Source organism: Molossus molossus, unplaced genomic scaffold (genome assembly GCF_014108415.1).
Source record: "Molossus molossus isolate mMolMol1 unplaced genomic scaffold, mMolMol1.p scaffold_m16_p_17, whole genome shotgun sequence".
Classification (NCBI taxonomy): domain Eukaryota; kingdom Metazoa; phylum Chordata; class Mammalia; order Chiroptera; family Molossidae; genus Molossus; species Molossus molossus.
The window spans coordinates 18,674,283-18,698,988 of NW_023425352.1; the positions used below are offsets into that span (position 1 = coordinate 18,674,283).

At 37.6% G+C, this 24,706-nt stretch overlaps 1 non-coding gene across 1 annotated transcript; it reads right to left on the bottom strand.

The window, feature by feature from the left end:
* Window positions 1-24,140: 24,140 nt before the first annotated feature.
* On the bottom strand, window positions 24,141-24,335 carry LOC118632838. Its single transcript, XR_004960094.1, has one exon. It is a non-coding gene; the product is annotated as a U2 spliceosomal RNA (small nuclear RNA).
* Window positions 24,336-24,706: the final 371 nt, after the last annotated feature.

The window sequence follows — 24,706 nt, forward strand, 5'->3', positions numbered from 1 at the left end:
TCCCCTCAGGTGAGGATAAAAAAAAATCCTATTGTCTTCTTTTTTGCTTATAAGAAAATAAGCAATCCTGATAAATTAAATTTCTAATATTTATATAATCATATGTTATGATTTCCCCATTTAATATGTGGGGCAGAAGATGAATGCATGAATCCATGAATCCATGTTATGTATATTTTTTTGTGATCACTTGTTTTTTCTCTACAAACAACAATGTTATAATTTACATTGCACACTTCCCTCCACTTGAGAAAGATGCAAAAATGCAGACATTTGTTTCCGTAATACTTTCCCTAAGGTAAATTGGCATAATGTTGTCACCATGTAGTCAGACCTGATTTCAAACAAACTCAATATTTGTGGATTTCTCCTTTGAATACCACAAAGTTATATAGGTGGATTTATAGTAACCCTACTCCAGTGTTAAATTATTTAGTGTGTGTGGGTTTTTTTGTTTGTTTGTTTGTTTTTAACAATTTTAGTTTATTATGAATTTGTTCTCAAGCATTTAAAAACTCTAAGTGTAGCCTGGCCGGTGTGGCCCAGTGGTTGAGCGTTGACCTGGGCCCCAAGAGGTCGCTGGTTTGATTCCCGGTTGGGGTACTTGCCCAGGTTGTGGGCCCTATCCCCAGTAGGGAGCATGCAGGAGGAGGCCAATCTATGCTCTCTCTCATCAATGTTTCTTTCTCTTCCTCTCCCTTTCTCCCTCTCTAAATTCAGTAAAGGAAAAAAAAAAAAAGAGGTGGAACCTATAAAATAACAACTCTAAGTGTAACCAAGTACGTATTCTTTTGCACTCAGATATTCTCATTTGTTGTATATCTTAAACTTTTTTGCTTGCCTTGATTTTTATAAGTGGCAATGTTCCTGAGCACGGTTTGTAGAATGAAGGCATAGTCCTGGTCCTCCAGTCTTGGAATTATAATCTTGCTGTAGAAGAGTTCATGTTTGCTGGTTTTAGGATGATTTGTATACTTATCAGAAACGACCCACTTTTACTTCTGCAATGTCTCTAATAAAAGACAACTTATTTACTGTTCTCTGCATGGCATGGACACTCTTCTACGTGTGTGTTGTTCAGGGACCCAGCAGAAAAGAGATGTCATAATAAAAAAATAAAAAAAAAGTAGAGAGTTTAATTAAGAGACGATTTACAAAAAGATCTGAGCAGAATTAAGGGAAGACCACAGGGCAGGGTGAAACTCTCCAGAGTGAGCAACAGAGAGAACCTGCGACTACTCCTAAGCCGGAAAGAGCAAGCGATGAGAGAGGCAGCAGAACCTGGCACAACCAGGGCTGTGCTGAACTCCGCTCCGACTTGGCTTCGGTGGAGGCCTGCAGCGAGGAGACAGCGGGCACGGCGCTCGGAAGGGTGAACAGACTTCACTTCCCCTGAGCCTCCCAACCTCCAGCAGGTTGCAGTGTACGTGACTTTCACTGGAAGCCAGAGGAGGCTGGCCGCTTCCGAATGTGAAGGTCTGCCTGCCAGGCACAAGGTGGGGGCAAAGTGTGGATAAGGGAGGGCTATCTAACACAAAGTGACACTGTGCATAACTGACCCAGTCCTCACCATGACCATAGCACGTGGACAGCTAATATTAGCCTTGTTTTCCATCATTTTCCTATGAGTTATACATCTCAAGAGCAGCAGAGTCAAGATTTGAACCCAGAGTCTTCCCCACAAACTATATTCTGAATCACTACACTGTGCTACCCAAGGAATAGCTTTCTCATCACTCCAGGGTCCGAGACCAAGACACGGACTAGGTCTCTCTTCCCAGAGCTGTATTCGCTTTCCTTGGCTCCCGTTTTTATGTCTTTGCAAAGTTTGATTTGAGAACCTTAGCAGTGGTGAAACTACTGTGATCCATGCCTTTGCCTTAGGATGTGAATTACCAGTTAAGGGACCTTTTTTCAATAATAGGACAACTACATTTTCTGAATCGATAACTATTTTAAGAAAGTTATTTCTTTCTTATTCCTAGCTCTTGGAGCCATCATTCCAAACATCTAAATGTAATTATGTAGAGGTTTGTACTCTCTCAATTAGAGACAGTGGGGAAACCACATTAACAGTACAGTGGTGTAAAGGTGAGATGTGTGTGGACAGTTTAGACACCAGAAAGACTTTCTTAAAAGATTCTAATTTCCTTTCTACTGGAAGTCATATTTAGGTCAGGTTTCTGCCAGTCTGGGATAGAGCAAAATTCTTCTGTCAGAGAGCTTCCTAAAATGCATTTTAAAACTATATTCTTGGAGCCATCAATACTTTTTTTCTGGTGCAAGTAACAGACACCCAAGTCATACGAGCTTAAAAAAGGAAAGGCTTTATTGTCTTAGGAAGTTGGAAAAGATACTGGGGAACTGGCAGAATGAAGAAGGTTCTGTAGGAATTAGGGTCTAAAGGACTACAATCTGAGGTACTACTTTAAGAAGGATGTCCGTCTCTCTGAACCCACCCATGTTTCATCTCTGCTTTTCACAAGTTCCAATGTGTGGGTGTCATTTTCTTTTACATAGAGAAACACTTTCTTTACGTGATGGAATGGATGGTCATGGCCAGCTCCAGTTTAGCAAGTCCAGCAAAAGGAGTTTCTTTTCCTTAGTGTCCATATGTCAACCCAAGTGATGAACTCTGATTGAACTCGATTTGAATGACTGTCCCGTATTCTAATCAGATACCAGGAAGACGGGATGTTATGATTCCAAAGACGTGGCTCTCCTGCCAATCCAAATGATCAAAAGTACTTAGAAGTTACCAGAAAAACAGAGATAGGAAAATGTGTTGGACAAGGGACGGGGGGAGAAAAGGATCTGACCATGGTCCGGTAGAGCCAAACAGCTACCCAACGATTTCATAGGTGGTTTGCTTGCTTCCTTCCTTCAGATTGTTATTCTTCAGTCATTCCAAAAAAAAAAAAAAGATTTTTAAATTTAGTTTGCTACTTTGATTTGAAATGCCATAAATTCCATTTGTAAAACCATTTTGAGAATTTTCTAATTAAAATTTCTTGTTTAACAATACTTTATATATCTCACATCTTGATGAAGAACATGAAAAATGCTTAGTCACAGATGCTCCATAAGGCTTTCAAAACTTGCCTCTGCTATGTAATTCACACTATTTTTCTCCTCAAACAAAAAATAGGAGGTTGGTTGGTAGTAATATAGTTCTTAATCAAGTGTTCGCAATTCACTATCTTATCTGTCTGTAATATTGGCATTTTGTTCTATTCTCAGTTAATACAATAAAGCCTGTTTCCATTATCCTCACAGCCAATCTTTAAATATCTATTGCCATTTTTCAATTTCTGCATTAGTATCATGTTAGTTTATCCTTATCATCCGTTTTCCCCAAACTTCTCAGAAACAGAAGAAGGCCCACATGTATTCATGTTGTTTCTTTCTTCAGAGCTCTGAGAATTTTAAGGCAAACAAGGAGACAAAACCTGAAATTGAACATTTACTCTCTCCACTATAATTTTATTAGGCATTTATAAATTCCTTGATAGTAATTAAATACTTTTTCAACTAAATTGCAAATAAAATAATGGCAGGAAACAGCTTTCATCTTTCTCATTGCACACGGGATTCAGGAGAATGTCCTCCACACATAGATACGTACTATGGATCGGAATATAAGTATTCCTATGGTCCAGACCAAGTCCAAGACGAAATTTAATACAGCATTTCTCCAAATAGATTGGAATTTTGAATACACTTTTCTTTTAGCTTTTAGTATGGTTATATATATTTTCAGAGAATATTTGATTGTACATTTGTTTTTCCACTTTTCTTTTTTTATTTAAAATCATAATATTATGGTATCCCATGACCATCTAGAAGAATTATCCCAACATTAGGGTAGAAGTGAGACACTGGAAAGGGTGATATGAAAAAAAAAAATTCAGTATTGAATGCTAGGTGTGTTATTATCTAGGTATGCTAGATTACATTTACTATACATAAGACCCTACAGTAAGTGTGTTTGTGCGTGATGCCATTTAATATTCATAGAATGTCCACGTTATATATGACAAGTTGAGGCTTGGTGTGGTTAAGCCAGTCATTTATGGACACAAACTCACTAAAGTGACAGCTTTAAGTCAAACACAGGGTTGTTTGGTGTCATAAGTCCTGGTCCGAATCAGTATATATCCTCACTTTCAGGCTTTATCACAAGATCACGATTTAAGAACCATTGGCACTTCATAGGTGTACTAAGTGTTTAAAGAAAGGTATGGCTCACCCAGTTTTCAGTTGATAAAGCACATCACTGGAATTGGAACACACACAATGGAACTCCAGCACCACCTGTAATGAGAAACACACAGAAGCTGCAGTTGCTTATTTGCATCTTCTGATACAACGAAGTCCCTAGAAACAATCAGCTGCGATTTTTGTTGCACTCAGTTTAAGAAGGCAGAAAGGCTTACATCATAGCTCCTGGACACTTCTACTCCTGAAAGATCAAAAGGGATGACCTTGGAGTAAACTGAGTAACACTTGCCTGAACTGTTTGCTTCTTTTGGATCCTTCATTGCTGCTGTTATTTACAAAGCATCTAAACAGGTCCGGTGATTTACTTTTCACATTAGTTATTTATACATGCTCTAGGAAGAACAAAGTTGTTTTTTGTTTGTTTCTTTTTTAAATCTCTCACTTTTTTCATGGGGGCCCAAGGGAGAAAACATTAGGGCCAAGATGAGCAAATATCTTCTTTTTTCAAACCTTGGTGGTGGTTCCAAATCTCCACCTTGAGAAGATGACACTTGAAATTAACAATAAGAAGTGACTCAAGAAAACAGATTAAATCAGTGCCTGATCCTAACTCTTATCACATGTCTTTGCAATGATTCAGGTCACAGTCTGGTCTAAATATGGTTTGAATGGCTGGTCTATTCTTGTGTATATTGCTTTTCTATTGCTGTGTAACAAGTGATCAAACACTGAGAAGCTTAACAGAGCACACACTACTTTCTCACAGTTCTGTGGCTGAGGAGTCTAGCCTTAGGAGCTAAGCTCTCCGAGTCTCGCAGGCTGTACCCAAGGTGAACTCAAGCTTGCCTTCTCAGCTGGGGGCTAGACTGGAAAACAAACTACCTCCAAACCTACTTGGGTTCGTAGAATTCATTTCCTTGGCCTGGGCCTGCTTTCCACTCCTAGAGGTCAGCTGCTCTTCTTTGTCAAATGACCCTCTCCAAGGGCCCTCTTACAACATGCCAACTTGCTTTTATAAGATCAACAAGGGAGAGCTAGATACTCCAGCAGACAGGAACTAGATGCTTACATGTTCACCCTAACCTCTGCCACAGTCCATTGGTGGGAAGCAAGTTCCAGGTCTCGCCCCATTCTAGGTGAGGGGATTTCACAGGGGCGCAAATACCACAAGGCAGGGATCATGGAGGCCACCTTCGAGTCCATCCCACACTTTGCGAAGTTGGAGACAAGTTGACTCTGAAAAGGTGCATAAAATACGTATAAACACCTAACTTTTTCAGGTCTCTTTATTCACCAGAATCCTTTAGAAGGTCAAGGTCTGGAGTTTTCTGGAAGACAAACTAGCTCTGAGTAGTGACTAGCCACTTAGCACTTTTATTTCCCCTGTATCAGTCTCATTAAAACGAACTTAAGCAATTTTAAAAAACTGTATTGACAGGAAACTGGCGACCTTCTATTTTCTGGCCTTTTAGGTACAGTTTGGAACCAGGGATCAGATAGCTGTAAGGAAGCAGCATCTCTCTGTCCCCACTTTTATCTTTGTTTTATTCTGAGCTTCCTCTGTATTCTTTGTAACTATAGACCAATTTTTCTTTTTGTATGAAATCTCATGTAGAAAAATGGTTGGAGTGGAAGAGAGGTTTAGGAAAGTTATAAATTGATGTACTAGGGTCCAGAATTCAACTATGAATTATGCAACCGTGGTCACGGGGCAGAATTATGTTATATAAACCTGACTCTGCAGGCTTACCCTGATGTAGATGGACCCAGGGAAAAGTGGTAGATGATAGTGTTGAGGTCATCTCTGCATTATGCAGTGCCTATGAAATCTATCTATCATCTATCTATCTATCTATCTATCTATCTATCTATCTATCATCTATCATCTTTCTATCTGGTGAGCTAGTCCTCAGAACATGTATATTTCATGTCTTTAAGGTGTAAAGGTCCTGAAGCAGTGGTATTTTCACATTATACTTTGTACATTTAAATATTCAGTTAATGCTGAACTAAATCTATTCTGCCTTTCAGTGACATTAAGTTGGAATTTTATACCTCTGCTGAAAGCCTTCCATCGACTTCCTAGTTTGTTCAGAACGAGAGACAATGTTCGTATGATGAGCCACATTGTTGTTTACAGAACAAATGGGGTCCTTGTTCCTTCCCTGACCTCATCTCCTGCTGCTTTTACTCTCGCTGATTCTGCTTTCTTGCTGGACCCAAAACACATCAGGCCAACTTCTGCTTCAGGACTTTTGCTTTTGCTCCATCCTCGCTTAGGCATGGTCTCCCTTTGGGTAGCTGAATAGCTGATCCTTCTCCCCATTTCCAATCTCCCACCCCAAATAAATAAAAAAACCTTTTTTTGGTCTTATTTGTAAAAATTATATATATTTAAGTTGTACAATGTGATTTTCTTTTTATTCTTCACCTGAGGACATGTTTTTGTTTTTTTTTAAGAGAAAGAGGAAAGGAGAGAGAGAGAGAAAGAGAAACATTGATGTGAGAGAAACATTAATTGATTGTTGGTTGCCTCCCATAAATGCCCTGACATGACCAGGAATGGAACCCACAACCTAGGAATGCGGCTCTACATATCTCTAGAATGTATTCATCCTACTTAATGTAAACCTTGTACCTGTTGAACAGCAATTCCCCCATTTCCCACTCTCCCCAACCACGGGTAACTACCATCCTTTTCTCTGTTTTGTGAAGTTTACCATTTTAGATAGCTTTTATAAGTGGAATTCTCTTTCCATGACTGGTTTTTCTCTTTTAGCATAATGTCCTCCAGGTTCATCCATGTTGTCACAAATGGCAGGATTTCCTACTCTTCAAGGCTGAATAATATTCTATGCCGTGTTTATATCGTACTTGCTTTATCGTGTACTCATTGATGGACGTTCAGGTGTTTCCATGACTTAGCTACTGTGAGTAACGTTGCAGGAAGATGGGGGGCAGACCTCTCTCTGAGATCCTGATTTCAATACTTCGGATATACACCCCGAAGTGGGACTGTGGCTCATGTGTTCCACTTTCAGATTTTTGAGGAACCTCCATACTGTTTTCCATAGTGGTTGTACCCATTTACATTCCCATCAGCAGTGTACACGTGTTCCAGTTTCTCCTCATCCTCACTAATACTTGTCTTTTGTTTGTCTGGATAATAGCCATCCTGACCGGTGTGAGGCGTGGCCTACCGTGGTTTCGATTTGCATTTCCCTGCTGCTGAACACCCTTTCCCATATGTGTTCGCTGCCTGTGTATTTTCTTTGGAGAAATGACTAAGTCTTTGCCCATTTTAAAATCAGTTTCTTGGTTTTTTGTTTTTACTTTCCTATTGATTTGTAGGAGTTTCTTATATATTTCATCCTAACCCCTTATTAGATATATGGCTTGCAAATAATTCCTTCCATTCTACAGGCTTTTCACTCTGTTCATCGTTTTCTTTGCTATACAGTTGTTAAGGCTGATGTAGCCTCACAGCACTTATCCTCAACTAATATATCATATATACTTCATTGTACTTATTCACGTTTAGTACATATTTCCACAGTTAGAATGCAATCCGCATGTGGGCAGACATTTTTATCTGTTTATACTGTTATGGTTTTAATGCCTAAAACTTGGCACATAGGAGCCACTCAATATTTATGTGTGTGTGTGTGTGTGTGTGTACACATGTATTTTAAATTTTTAAATCGATTATTCAAGGCCACATACATTTTTGAATTGTTTTACTTGGATGGAGTGAGGCTTTAAGAAATGCTATCGGGCCTCTGTCTTTTAGCAGTGGGGCAGGCATACTCCTGGGGTATGTAGAGGATGCCGGATTTGAAGTAGAAGGCGTGGGAAAACGAGAAGGGAGAGTGTTTAATTGGCATTATCTTGTAATTCCATGGTCTTTGAAATTCCTTGTTTTATGATATCATTTTTATATATACTTTATAATCTAGTTTTGTGAGCCTTAGTTTACTAGTCATTAAGAGCTATGATTTTTGCATTATTTCTACAGCCTTTTAAGTTTAAACATGGAATAAAATGTTCATATAAGTAGTGCATTAAAAAGGATGTTGTCAATGTCAAAATTGTATGCAGTAAAAATGCCGATGAAATAGCGGTCTTTTGGTTGTGCAACTAATGTTATACTTTGTTTTATTAGCCCTGGCAGTATTTTGTAAATTGGATTTATATTTCCTCATTTCTATCAGTTTGCCTTTTTGTTACTCTCAGCCTGGACAATCAAAAGAAGATGTTTGTTAGTTCTTCTACTCTGCACCTCTATGCAGACAGTAAGTAGAAGGGATGCCCACATATGCAAATCAGATTAGAGAAGAAACCCCAACTAGGTCTCTTTTTTCTTTATCCTCACCCGAGAACATTTTTGCATTTATCTTCAGATAGAGTGGGAGGGAGAGAAGGAGGCAGAGAGAGAGAGAAACATCGACATGAGAGAGACACATCAACTGGTTGCCACCACACAACCCCAACCGGGGCTGGGGACAAACTGCAACTGAGGTATGTGCCCTTAATTGGAACCAAACCAGGGACTCTCTGATCCATGGGCCAATACTCTAACCGCTGAGCAAAACTGGCCAGGGCCCACCTAGGTCTTAATAGTGTTCAGCTAACCTCACGCATGGACTTTCTCATATACAGGAAGTTTGGGAAAATGTTGGTCTTTGAGTAAGGTCAGTATTATAAAATCAGGTAGGTGGCTGTCTAAGATGAATGATTTCAGGGGAACCAATGAGGCCATAATATGTCATAAATGCATGTACTTCTTCTCACTCTTATTCACTGCATCAGGCTCTGTTTACGTCCAACTTCAGAACTTCTTGATCTTACCTAAGACTCACTCCTGTACAGGTTGCAGCGAAGCACTCGCCACAGTCAGGGTGGGCTCAACCAGCAGCACCGCGGCTCAGCCTCACAGTGCTCTGCCTGGTGTTTGCGCCATGGGCTCCGTGCCTCCCAAACTGGGTCTTCTGTATCGACACAGGTCATTGGATGCCATGGCCTACTCTTTGTGGTCACATTCGTGAAACCCAGAAAAATATAGGAACTCATGGACTGAGGTGAAAACTTTGATTGACGGGAGATGAAACCCAGAGGATACATTCTTCCTTTTTATATTCCCCTTAGTGGTCTATCAAGGTATAGAATAAATATGGGATCTGGAGGACAGCTGAATGGGATCCTCGTCATGACTCTAGCTCTATAACGCATCGTCATATTGCCTCTTGCTTCCTATCTCAATTTTCTTTCCCTTGATTCTGCCCCTTGGGATAGTACTCCGATAAACCAATAGCTCATACCTTTTTACACTGGACCCTTCATTGTGCATGAAGGCAGAGTAAGACAGTGGAATTGAGGGTGAACCAGAAAAGAGATGGCCATTTGGAGCAGGTTGGCTCCTTAATTGGATCACAATGAGGATCTCATTGCTGGTGGTTGGGGCATGGTCATGACCACTGAGCCTTTCCGCTGTGAAAAGTCAGAATGAAGTGCAGGTAGAAGGTGAGGTGATGGCTTTGTAGTACCCGAGGGCTTGAATGATGTGAGAGACATGTTAATTACAAGGAATGTGAATTTGTTGGGTTCGTGATTGGAAAACTTGAAATAATAATGAGAATAAATTTAGGGCAGCCAACTGCGAACTCAAAGTACACTGAAGCCAGAGAGCTGCTGGGGAAGCTGTTAGGGAGATTTTCACCTTCTGGAGCCACAGGCCAGACTTCCCTGTAAATTCGGCTCACTGTAAGGATGATCCCTCCATATGATGTAATTGCTCCAGAAGATCAGCTACCACATGGTGGCAGATCAATGAAATTGGATTTCTTCTCTCTGGAAAGGAAAGTAATTGGCACCCACTACATATATGAGTTTTTCCTCCCTGCCAGAAGTGTATCCACCATCAGTTACAGCCAAGGATTAGGGCAATGATGGCATGATGACAGACATGTTGGCCTTTCCATAAACTCCATCATCCAGACAGTAGACTGTAATGATGAAGGTTCAGCTAAGGAGACAGTTTGAGGAGAGTCTCCTGGGGATTGGGACACTGACCACCAGACCACAGTCTGTCTGATGGTCCAACAGTGTCCATAACAGCTAGTACATTATGGGTGTGGAAACCAAGCCTTGGAAGTAGGATTGGCTCTTCTCAACTTACTCCCAGTTAGTTGCTTGTGAAATTAGTGCTTTCTGTTCCCCTGTCTTTAGGACTTGCCAAGATAGTGGCCAGAGGTCTTGGGAGAAAGAATGCTTCTCTTAGAGACACTGAGAGTTCTGCTGAATTTTAAGCTATAACTTCTTTCTAGTTGCTTTGAGGTTTTTATGCCTGAAGAACAGGCATTAAAAAGACTGAGAGTAGCATGTTTACCATGATAAGCTAGGGTTGGTTCTACATAGTGGGTGATGGGAGGGATATCTTGAATCTAGGAGGTTCACTGTGGCATCTTGTGCTTCTGTGCTCAGCAATAAAAGTGAGTGTGCCCTTGAAAAACCTTACATTTAAAAAATAAAACAACTTAGGGCACAGATATATCAGGAATAAGTGCCTTCGCCGCCTCACCACGTAAGTCATTAGGACCAGTTGAAGAGCAGGCCAAGAGAGAGGGGAACGGGAACCTGGAATGAATGGTAGAGACTACAAATTGTCATTTTCAAGCATAAATAAGTGACCATGTGACTGAGGATGTTACAGACCGATGAGATGATCTTCAGAATCTTGTTTCATCCTGAGACTAGATGAGATGACTCAAGTGGTCTAAAGAGTCATTTATTTTCTTAATCTGTTTAGCGTCTTCCTGTTTTTTATCCATCCCTTAAGTCCATTTAGATAATATTATCAATTATCTTAATAAATATGTACAACAGCATGCTTAATTCCCTTACACAAACCTATTCTTCTTGATACGCCAGGTGCATTAAAAAACAAAACAAAACAAAACAAAACAAAAAAAAAACAAGATAAACAAAGTTCTCAAGTGATGCATAAGATGATAATTGGGTGATGATTGACTCTCAAGTTCAAAAATACATGCACTTCACATACAGCTAGCTGGTGTTTAAGCAAAGGCTTTCCACCAGAAGTGCAAATAAGAAGTTGTTTATTATTTCTTTAGGTTAAAAGAAAAAAAAACACCTCTGAATCAGTAACCTGTGAAGCTGAGCAACCAACTTGATAGACTAATGAAATGCTGGGCCTCAATACATGAGGATGTGGGAAGGAGTTTGCCAATATCAAGTTTTGCTGCATTGTGCATTAGAAAGCCACTGAGCATTTCTTCATATGTCTCTTGGCCATTTGTATGTCCTTTTTGGAGAGGTACCTATTTAGGTCCTCTGCTCATTTTTAAATTGGGTTCTTTGTCTTCCTTTTGTTGAGTTGTATGAGCACTCTATATATTTTGTAAATTAACCCCTTATCTGATGCATCATTGGTGATTATGATCTCCCATAGAGTGGGATCCCTTTCTGTTTTGATGGTTGTTTCTTATACTGTGCAGAAGCTTTTTCATACTAAATGAAACAAGCCAAGTAGAGAAAGACAAATATCGCATGATCTCAATAACTTGTGGAATGTAATGAACTAAACAAACTGCTGAACAAATTTAACCCAGAGACATAGAAGTGGGGTACAGGCTGACAAGCCTCAGAAGAGGGGGGATTTGTGGAGGAAGAGATAAACCACAGAACTTACATGCATGTGTGCGTGACCAATGAACATAGACACAAAGCTGGGGATGGGGCTGGGGGAAGGGTAGGAGGATGTCAATGGGGGAAGATGAGCAACATCTGCAACAAAAAAAAAAAAAAAAAAAGCCACTGAGCAAAGAGTGAGGAGAGGAAGAAGAGTTGACCATCAGGTGCCAGGTCTTAATTATTATTATAATTTTTTTTTAATCCTCAACGGAGGAAATTTTTCCATTTTTTGTTCAGATAGAGTGGGAGGGAGGGAGGGAGGGAGGGAGAGAGAGAGGGGGGGGAGAGAGAGAGAGAGAGAGAGAGAGAGAGAGAGAGAGAGAGAGAGAAACATCGATGTGAAAGGGACACATCCAGTGGCTGCCACCTGCACAACCCAACCAGGACTGGGGACAAACTGCAACCGAGGTACATGCCCTTAGCGGGAACCGAACCCGGGTCTCTCTGGACCGCAGGTCAACGCTCTAACCGCTGAGCCAATCCGGCCAGGGCAGGCCTTAATTATAAGAGGTCTAACTTGGAGACTTGCTGGTAGGTCCTCAGCTCCACACACTGTTCTGCTCCAGCATGATTTTTTTTTTTTTAAATGAGAGTGAGCTTCATGGTTTGCCTTGGGGCCTTGCAAGGATCATTTGTCTTTTTACAATTGAGCTACCTCAACTGCAAAATAAAGGACAATGGCTGATTCCTTTATAACATTTTGTAACTGATACATCTTGAACATCTGGAATAGGGTAACTTTGGGGGATGTATTTGAGAATAAGATTGTAAACTCTCTAAAAGCAGTGAATGAGACTTTCCAATAAATCAACAATTCTCTAATTACACTCTTCTTTAAGCCAATTTCTTTGCTTAAAGGCACATAATTAATACCTGAAGTGAACTCTGCCTTCTCAGATTAAAATTTGAAGAGACCATTTGATATAAGCTCTGCCTTCAGGTTTACTCTGAAATAATTTTGTCGTCTCTTTTATCCTTAAAGATCTTCAGCCTTCATCTGTCACTGGTTTCTACTTTTTATTCCATGTTCTTCCTAATGTCTCACCAAAATCTACCCCGATTTAGAGTAACTTCATTTTCTCTGAGATAATCTTCAATACAACTGCCCTTATAATTCTTATAAAAGATATCTAAAGATGGTCATTAAGGCTGGGGGGAAATGTCTCATTGAAACGATACTGCTGTCTTATGGCTGTGACACACTGGTTTGAACATGCATCAGCATTGCAGAAGATGTCCTAGAAGTCCTGGCCAGTGTAGCTTAGTGGGCGGGGCGTCGTCCCATGCACCAAAAGGTTGCTGGTTCCATTCCCAGGCAGGGCACATGCCCGGTTTGCAGGCTTGATCCCTGGTAGGGGGTGTGCAGGAGGTACCTCGTTGATGTTCCACTCTCACATCAATGTTTCTCTCTTTCTCTTCCTTCCCCCTTCCACTCCCTCTAAAAAAAAACAAAAACAAACAAAAAAAAGATGTCCTATAAAGTATGGCATAGTGAAAATGGCTATTTGTTAAAATCATACCAGGAGCAAGATCTGCGGCACTGAGATCTGGCTTTGCGTGGCAAATGCAGGGAGCTTAACCAAGCAGTTGACTGAGTTTGGTGTTGTCTCAGGGTCTCAACACCCAGCAGCATAAGGGATATTTTTTTTCCCTGTGAGATTGGAGGACATTAGGCCCATGAGGTGAGTGATGGAAAGTGTGAAAAGCATATAAAAGTCTCTCAGCACCACGATGAAATGCTAGCCTTGAGCATTTGCTAGTTCTTTGATTAGTTTCAAATTGCAATTGTTTTGATAATAATACTTTTAAAACAGCCTGCAAGAAGAATGATGAACATTTCACTCCCATTTAAAAACACTTCCTTGAGATTAGCAAAAAGCATTAGAGAAATAACTGCTTCTTTTGCATCTAACCCTGAAAGAAAAGATGCTCAGAATTTAGACCAACTCATCAAAGTAATTACAGCTCTCCTTAAGGAGTTGGTCTTATGTAGATATTCTGGGCCAGTTACAGGAGGTCCTCTATTTTCTTGGTAATACTACAAAAAGAGAGGCAAAATTACCACCTAAGAAATGTAGATGAATTTTATATCTGGCAATAATAATAATACTATTTACCTCTCATTGGTTGAATAGTAGAAACTCAAATTATATCACATATATAAGACATTTTCTTAACCATTAAATACTGTTGAATTTTATTACTATTTGTATCCATTCACTTGTTTCTTCAATGAGAAGAATGGTTGGTAAACATGATCATTTTGTCTCTTTTTCTGAATTTGGCCATGAGCCACTCCTCTTTGTGAAAACCTGCAGTTTTATTAGACTATATTTAGGGTCATAGCATTATAATTATCCTCACCTCTTTCCTTCGGGAGGGAGTCAGTGTCTAATGGCTTCACGCTGCTGAATGAGAGAGAACATATAGAATTCCCCACATATTTTCTATAAACCAGAAATGTTTATTCTTTAATTAACTTATTTTACTCACCAAAAGAGTTTCAGATATATTTTCCAGTATAACTGCCAATTACCCTGAAGATTCTTTTTAACATTTTTTTAAATCCTCACCTGAAGATAGGTTTTAATAGAATTTTAGAGAGAGAGGAAAGGAGAAAGAGAGAGGAAAACATCAATGTGAGAGAGAAATATCGATTGGTTGCCTCCCATATGCACCCCAACTGGAGATCAAACCTGCAACCTAGGTATGTGTCCTGACCTGGAATCAAACCCACAGCCTTTTGGGGTACGGGACAATGCTCCAACCAACTGAGCCACCCAACCAGGGTTGCTTGGGCATTTTTATGTTGCATTAAAAAAAAAAGTGGAATTGTGTACATATGTTTTGAAACTTAAATAAATGCAAAAATGCACTTAAAAATGGTGCCATAGTAAAAATAAAACCAGAAACTGAATGAAAGAAAACCAGGTCCCATGAGTTGTTTATTTCACCCAATTCAATCCTTTTGCATATAAGGACTATAAATTAGATAGTCTTTAATATTCTTTCCACCTTAATATCTAAGGTTTTATTTGTCTATCAGATCATCTGGTCCATCCATCTCACCTATATTATTTTTTTATTACTATTATTTTAATCAAGGAGGAAATCAAGACCCTTAAAGATGAAGTTCTCTACACAAAGATATATAACTCTTGATGGCACAGGCAGAAATAGCATCTAGGTTTAGTTTTGTGCTAAACACATTAGGAAATTGTCCTTGTTTCACTCTGACTCATCACTCAAAAAGTTAAAGAAATGACAATATATATCTCCCAGTTTACCAGAAAGAAACTGGTAAAAATAGATGATTGGTTCCTAAAATCTGGAGGCTGAGAGTTGATCAAGAACCAAATAAAATAGAATGAAATGTTAAAGACACCTTCAGGCACGGAGCAGTCAGTATGTAATGGAGTCATCAGCACCTAGTGTCATCTCCTTATAACCTTTCCTCCTTTTAGGTCATCCCCCTTTTGGTGAAATTTCTATTTAAAATGGCTTATTATTTATCAAGAGCAACTTAATGTGACTTCCCATAGCTCTCTTAGCTTAGAGGCCTGACGCCCCAAATTAGATCCCAGTAATGATGCCACAAAGCTGAACCCGTTTAATTTTGTCTGGTTCTATTTATTTGCATAATGAATATCGAGCCCATTTATAGCTCTATGAGAACACTCTATATTAGCTAGTGGAAAAATAAAACTCTTTTTTATAAACAGTGTTCCCTAAGTAGCATTCACCCAAAATAACTCGGAAACTATTAAAATCATGAATTGAATTAAAGATAAATTTGTCTGCATAATTTTAAACTTAAATAAAAATTTAGAAATAAAGGGTATAATTTGTTATTTGGTATAATTTAGTAATAAAATAAAATGAAGGGAAATGAAGGCAGAGGGCCAATTAAATAGGTGTTTCTCGTCTGCACTTGTCACTTGCTTGGATTTGCAGTTCTGCTTAGGGTATCGGAAAGAAACAATCAAGGTATCTGCTCGTTGTCATCTGGAGGCTTGGCTGGGGAAGAATATGCTTTCAAGTCTATGACGTTGTTGGCAACATTTATCTCTTCGTGGCTTCAAGAATGTAATGCCTAACTTCTCCCTGGCCTTCAACTGAACATGGCTCTCGGTTCCTTAGAGGCTGCCCTCAATTTCTAGCCACGTGGATTTTCCCAACATGGTCACTTACCTTGCCAAGCCAAGAATAAGGGTCTCTAGAGCACATGAAATCATATATAACATGACTTAAGCACAGTGACGTCCCATGACCTTGACTGTCTTCTTTTCGGTTAGAAGCAAGACAGCTCTCGCTCACACTCGATAGGATGAGGTTAGACAAAGGCGTGAACACAGAAGGTGGTGTTCATTAGGCAGGGGTGGAGAAGTGGGGGGCATCTTCAATTCTGTCTGCACCTACATAAACAAAGATATATAAGAAAAATTACTGGAACCAGAAGCAGAGGTAGTGTCTTTGATACCGGAATACTGTATTTCTTAATCTCATTGGTGGCTACAGACCTATAGTTACTTCATAATAATTTAGCAAGGTGTACACTTATGATTTTGGCCATTATGAGTAGTATGTTTTGATTAAAAGTTTACTTAAAATATTGATGCAGAGCATCTTTTTCTTTTTATTTATTTTCTCTATCCTTACTCAAGGTTATGTTTATTGATTTCAGAGAGAGAGACAAACATTGATGTTTATTGATTTGAGAGAGAAAAACAACCCTATGGTTGCCTCCCATACACGCCCCGACTGGGGTTAGGAATTATAGGTTTCTTGAGATTATACAAGAATTGAGTTTAAAGGTGATTTTAATTCTAATAATCACATGCCAAAGAAAAATCTCAAAATTTCTTCAAGTAATTGTAAAGTTAACAGAAAATGTCTTAAGTCAAACCTAAAAAACACAGTGCAAAACTATAGACAAAATGTATTGATAAATACAGGTGAGAAAATTCTAAATAAAAAATTTTTAAATTATATATTAAAGAAATAAGATGCCATGAGAAAGTTGGGATTATTCTCGGAATGCCAACATTTGTTTGATGTTGGTAATCTATCAAAATATGAACAATATATTTAAATTAATAGACAGAATATAAAGAATATATCCACAAGTGAAAGGAGAACAAAATTCATTGTAAATAAAATTCAGTGTGAGGGAAATAGAAAGAGTAGAAAACTGCCTATACCTGATCCTATTTATTTACCCAAAACTAACAGCAAATATTATCATAATACGTGAGACAGCAAAGCCATTCTCATTGGAATTTGGATCAGGGCGGGGGTGTCTGCTATCACCACTACTGACAATGTAGTAGATGTTTTATCTAGTTAATATAACTAAAAATAGGTCATCATAGGAGTAAAGGAAAATTGACTTAGAATGCAAATAACATGCTTGTGCTTTTAATATACTCAAGTGAAACTAACATATAGTAGTTAGTAAGTCATTTGATGTTTGATTACAAAATAAATCTCTAAACCCCAAAAGTTTTTTTTTATTCAAACAATATGTCAAGCATGGAAGTAGAAAATAATAATTTATAACGATGGCCAAAAAGTATAAAACAACTAGAAGTGAATTTAACAAGAAATATATAACTGCTACCATAAAGAAATCTATAAAATCTTATAGAAGAACATTAAACAAGATCTTGATAAATGGAGTCATGGACCATTTCACTAGATGGTATGAATTACCAACATAAAAAATGACATTTCCTTCCAAATATACATATATACTTTGATACAGACTATTTAGAATTATACTTTCTCCACTGTCACTCCCTCCTTTTTTAGGTATTTCATAGACGTGCCAAAGAAAATGTGGAGGGAGTTTTGTGGATAATTCCCAAATCGGATAACCAATTTCTGAATGGCCTAGATGGAGATAAGTCAAATTTTCTACACCAAAATAAAAACAAATTAATAAAAAAAAATACTTTGGTTCAGCCCAGCCAGTGTGGTTTAGTGGTTGAGTATCAACCCATGGACCAAGAGGTCACCAGTTCGTTTCCTTGTCCGGCACATGCCCAGGTTGTGGACCCAATCCCCAGTGGGGGGCATGCAGGAGGCAGCCAATCAGTGTTCTCTCTCATTGATGTTTCTATCTCTCTCTCCCTCTCTCTTCCTTTCTCTCTAAAACCAATAAAGAAAAAAAAAAAAAAACTAACATTTAAAAAATATATATATATGTTTGTGTGTGTGAATGTATCATAGCTGTTTTATCCGCTCATCTGTGATGGACATTTGAGCTGCTTCCAAATCTTGGCTATAGTAAATAACGCTGCAATAAACATAGGGGTGCATATATTCTTTTGAATTAACGATTAGGGTGTCTTAGGATAAATTCCTAGAAGTGGAATTGCTGGGTCAGTAGGCAGTTCCATTTTTAATTTTTTAAGGTAACTCCATAATGCTTTCCACAGTGGCTGCACCAGTCTGCATTCCCACCAACAGTGCACAAGGGTTCCCTTTTCTCTACATCCTGGCCAACACTTGTTTTATGTCAATTTTTTTGATGATAGCCATTCTGACATGTTATATCTCACTGTGGTTTTAATTTGCATTTCTCTGTTGATTAGAGAAGTTAAGCATGTTTTCATATGCCTATTGGCCATCTGTATGTCCTCTTTGGAGAAGTGTCTATTCAGCTCCTTTGCCCAGTTTTCATTTGGATTGTTTGGGGTTTTTTTGGTGCTGAGTTTTATAAGTTCTACATAAGTTTTGAATATTAACCCTTATCAGATGTGTTGGTGAATATGGTCTCCCATTCAGTAGGTTGTTTTTTCATTTTCTTGATGGTTTACTTTGCTGTGGAAAAATTTTTGGTTTGATGTAGTCCCATTTGTTTATTTTTTTCTTTTGTTTCCCTTGCTGAGGACCTATAACAGAAAAAAATGTTGCTATGACAAATGTTTGAGATTTTACTGCATATATTTTATTCTAGGATTTTTATTGTTTTGAGTCTAACATTTGTCTTCAACCCATTTTTAATTTATTCTTGTGTGTGGTGTAAGAAGGTGGTCTAGTTTTATTTTTACTTTTTTGCATGTATCTGTCTAATTTTCCCAGCACCATTTATTGAATAGACTATCTTTATCCCATTGTATGTTTTTGTTTCCTTTGTCAAATATTAATAGACTATAATGGTGTGGGTTTACTTCCGGGTTCTCTATTCTATTCCACTGATTTGTATGTGTGTTTTTATGGCTTTGTAGTATAGTTTGATATCAAGTAGCATGATTTCTCCAACTTTTTCTTGTTTTTCAAGATCCCTATGACTATTTGGGGTCTTTTGTGGTTCCATATAAATTTTTCAAATATTTGTTCTAGTTCTGTGAAATATGCCATTGGTGTCTTGATAGGAATTGTGTTGAATCTGTAGGTTGCTTTGGATAGTATAGATAGTATTTAATGATGCTAATTCTTTCTATCCATGAACATGGTACATACTTCTACTTATTTGTATCGTTTTCAATGTCCTATAATTTTCTGAGTACAGGTCTTTTACATCCTTGGTTAAATTTTAGTAAAGTAGCGGGATACAAAATAAATATCCAGAAATCAGTTGTATTTTTCTCTATCAATCATGAACTGTCAAAAAGGGAACATAAAAAAAAAAAAAAAATCCCATCCACAATTGTTTCAGAAAGAGCACATCTCAAGTACTCAAGAGCAGCATGCAACTAATGGCTGTCATATTGGATCCTCTTTCCACCCTTCACCATTTATGAGACTAGTGCTGTGAATTACATCATCAGGCCCCTTTGTCCTGTGGTTTCTTATAGAGTTCAGCCATAGAGAGGCACCAAAGCAAGAAACTTTGAATAAAAGGAGAGTGAGGTTGATGTATTTATTTCTTCACATACCTTCCTGCTGGACTGTGAGAAGGTTTCAACCATTTTTTTCCTAAAGGCCATGTCTTTTAGGTAGCTTTCTCATGCAGTGTTCTGGTAACTACTCTCTCATTTTTCCTGCCATTTCATCCCCTCCAAGTAGAAGGAAGGAAAGGGCACTTCACTATTTCTGCTGTTTCTTCAACCTTGCCTAATCTTTACAAATGGGCACTTTGTTAAACCTTCTAATTTACCCTGTTTGAATGTGTCACCTTTTTCATATCAGGACCCTAATGATGTAGTTATTTAATTTAAAGAATTAAACACACACACACACACACACACACTCACACACACACTTGATTTGTTATAGCTTACGGTATAAAACTATAAACCATTTGAAGAAAATATTTGTATAATTTTATAGGGAGAAGTAAAAAATTGAGAAACCATAATGTAAAAAGCAAAACAAATAAATAAATAAACCCTGAGATATTAGACAGCATAATAGCATTTTTATATGGCTAAGTTAATAAAAAATAGTAAAAATATTTTTTAAATTAGGGAAGAAAATATTACTATTACATAAAATAAACAAAATGTTAATTTACAATTAAATGTACATAGAAAATCATTATGGGAGGATCAGCACTAACAATTAATATGTTGGGACTTAGGAGGAAAAAGAAGAAATATTACAGAGTTATACAAATGTAAAGGTTTAATAATTAATTCATTTAAAAAGCAAATACTTAAAAATAAGAATAAAGAACAAAAACAGAAACCTACATAAAACACTATATATATATATATATATATATATATATATATATATCAACTTCTGTTTGTTAATTTCCAGAGAGATCCAGAGTCAAATTCTGGGAGCAATCTGAATGAAGTTTGTACTCCCTCAGAACAGCCTTCTTATAAGACTATACAATTATCACATGCTCTACTGTGCATTGAGATCAATTACTAATTTAGAGCCTTCTGATCTTTGCAAACTTATATATTCATTAAATTATATAATTGTTTTGAGAACTTAGTTGACAATTTTAGTAATAGATGTGTCCACATTTAATTCAGAAAAAAATAAAAATTATGTGAATTATGAATTGTGCTTTTCCTGGGCTTTAGCTCAAGGAATTGCTTTCTAAATTAGGAGTACATAAATGTATTCAGTCTTATATAGCTCACTCTATAATGGTTAGGTAGCAACAGTGGAAGTTAAGTTTAATTGTTCCAACATCAGAATTCTTAACATTTAATAACTCCTCGTTTTTCTATTCTTGAGTGAATATTTCACTATTGTATTGTAAGTAATAATACAGGGTAGGACAAAAGTAGATTTATTGTTAAGAGTCCATGAAACAGAGTTTATTTTGTATCATTTATTAATTATTATTTTATTTTTCACACGAACATCTATAAACCTAGATTTGCCCCACCCTGTATATTTTCAAATTTATTTTTAGATGTCTATACACTTAATATAATTTTATAGCATAACTGATATTTATTGAGCCAAGAAATAAAACCTACAAGTTTCTGTTATTCTAACATAAATGTCATTTAAATGATAAATAAATAAAATGCTCTACCAAACAGCCCTGGGCGGTTTGGCTCAGCGGTTGGAGCATCGGCCTGAGGTACAGAGAGACCCGGGTTCGGTTCCCACTAAGGGCACATACCTCGGTTGCAGTTTGTCCCCGGCCCTGGTTGGTCGTGCGGGTGGCAGCCACTCGATGTGTCCCTTCACGTCAATGTTTCTCTCTCTCTCTTTCTCTCTCTCCCTCCCACTCTATCAGAACAAAAAATGGAAAAAAGTCCTCGGGTGAGGATAAAAAAAAAAAAAAAAAAATGCTCTACCAAACAAAACTTACCCTCTAACTGCAAATCCAGAGTATAATTGGTCACTTAGCAGTTTTGAGTAGGTGATATTTGAAGACCTACCTGAATTTATTTTGCTAGGGATTCATAAACATTTTTCATAGTTAACAAGATATCATTTTCTGGCAAGTCTTCCCAATTTAAATCATACTGACTGTGTTTTCTACCCAGTCATTGTTCACATCTCACCTCTATCTTAATGATTTCCTTAATGACATTAATTGGAAATTGAAAAACTTATCTCTAATCCAATTCTGACATGTATATTTGATAATAGTGTACTTGTTTTAGTACCCTTAATGTATTAAAATTTTCTAGTGGCAATTCATAAAGATCTGTACAAATTTGCTACCCAATACAATTTTCAATAAGAAAACTGTTGGAAATGAAAATATTTGCTATCATGTTCCCATCACATTTATGTAATTGCTTAAAATAGTTCAATCTGGATGTTTTGGGGAATTGAAGATACTGTCCAAGTTTCATAATGGAAACGAGTTACTGGGAGTCAGGAAGTTAGAAAAGAAGACAGTCTACACGTTCTATGTCAGCTTTATAATACTTTGGAGACCAGAGAAGGTTGCAATCAAGAGATTTATAAAACATTAGCCCAGCAGATTTTCTGTGTTTGGTTTTCCAGATGGTACATTGCATAGTGTGGGTAGTCATACAATACAAAGAAGATTAATCAAACCAGCAAAACGTGTAAATGTCTTTTTTAATCATAATTTTAATTCTCTCCTTTCTTTACCTCCAAATATTTAGATAAAATATTTCCCCACAGTGGCAGTATTTTTCGTTGGAATGTAAATTTCTAGTGTGGAACTTAGTCTCATCACATATTATTTCAAGCTAGACATCTCTAAAATGGTCAACATATGTTAAGCTTCACCTATGAATTTGTGGTATGTATTCAGAATATGGTATGTGTTATGTGTTAGGCAAACACAGGTAGAGAATCCAAATGAACACATTTGCTTGCCTTAGGAAAATAAAGCTTGAAAGACTTGTTCAAGTTATATTTCATAATATAGAACTTGCTCATCTCTGCCTCCCTTCGTCCCCAAACCCACCTCCCTTCTCTCCTGTTCGTTAGCCCATATTGAGTGGTTATTTTAAAATACATCTCAAAACCAGTCTTCTCCAAGTTACCTTTCAAGATTTTCCTATTCTTATATCCAGATTTCCATTTAGTACATATCTAATGACTATACTATATGTATTTATTAGATTATATTCTAACGTGTTAGTGTTGAGTTGGGTCTTTCTTAGTATATAAGGTTCTAAATATCAGAAACTTTATTCTTTCTGGGTTATATTTACTTGGGGCTTAAAGAATTTGCCAGAAAAGATGTAATTAATATATGACAGAGTCTGGATAAAGAAAACATTAAGGCTGGGATCCTGGATCTTATCTCGTGAGGTGAAATTGAGTTTTGATCATTGTAAGGTATTACCATTCAGTTCCCAGAAAGAACAGCACAGTGATAACTGGGTTATGCTGTAGAATAGAAATCTACGTAAAAAAAGACTTGAGTATTGTGTTTGAGTGTACACAGAGGCATTAAAGAGAAAATATGCATGTTATGAAAAGTATACATCATTGAGAATGGCTTGAATTCAGAATACAAGAGCTAAAATCAGCTCATGGAAGTCCTACATGGCATTATTTTTAAAGCCAAGACTTATTGAGCACTAAATATGTGCCAGATGTTGAAACCAATCAGTTTACATATAATCTGTCTCATGTAATCTTTGCACTATCTAAAGAAAAGGCGATTGCTATCCATATATTATAATGCACAAACTATGCCTTAGGAGAGTAGAATGACTAAAAATAAGTAGAAAGGGGAGGTTTAAATTAATATGCTAACAAGTTGCAAATAACCACAAAGGAAAGTAATTAGTGAAGTGATTGGATCAGAAGGATGACAGTGTCAGATCCAGGTTATAGAACACATTGAAATTTTTCTGGTTTTCAACCACAGAATAGGAATTGTGAGGGATGGGGAAGGTGTATAAAATCTGATGGGGAAAACTTTTTTCTAGGGGATTTTGGTGATCTCTCTCTTACCCAACTGAGAGTCACCACCTAGCAAATAGCTTGTGGGCAACACGAGAAGTAGAATTCTCTTATGCATAGTCCCATCCACTATGACAAGAAAGAGAGCATTTGGTGTGTTCTCTGCACAGGTCTGATTAGAGTGGCAATACAGCACCCACTTCCAAAGTAACTTCAAATCTTCTCTTTAGTCCTTAGTATACACTTCAATTCAATACTGAAGTCATCCTTGCACAAACATTTCCACTCTACAGCACAGCCCTGTTCTGCACTGTGCTGTACTTCTGTCAACTAAACGATGTACTTCGCAATGATTAAAATTTGAGAAATTGATATTCGGGGCCAAACAATTAAGATAGTGAGAGCACTCAAAGTCATTTTATGATGGAAAATAAATGTGGATATTTATTTAAAGAAGATAATATTTGTGGGGTGCATCAGATGTACCTTCAAATTATTATTATTATTTTTTTAGCTCCTATTCCATCTCCCTGCTCCAAAAATACATTTGACATAACGTCCTCGGATAGAGGACGTATCAGATATTAAACTGATAAGAACAGATACTACACTTGATCTTAGCCAAAAGGCCGAGAGGCGAATGTACCTTCAAATTCTTAAAGAGTTGTTACTTGGTAGAGGAAATCAGGTGTTTGGGGTTAATGTAAAATATAACTTTTAAAGAGTTCATTTCAATGTAAGAAGGGTTTTTTGTAACGATCTCTTATGTTAAAGTGGGTTGTCATTCCTGCTCGGTGAACTGACCACGGAGGTGTGAACGTATCAGCTGCACACCCTCTCGTCGGAGGAACGCATTGTCCTCTTCTATTTCTCCACTGGACGTGCGGAATGCTTCACGCAGGATTTCCTGTTTCAAAGAAGGGGTAAGCCAACTCAAATCAGCTTAAGTTACAGGGGAACTCTCTAGTTCAGATACAAGAGAATCAGGAGATAGAACATGCTTCAGGAATGG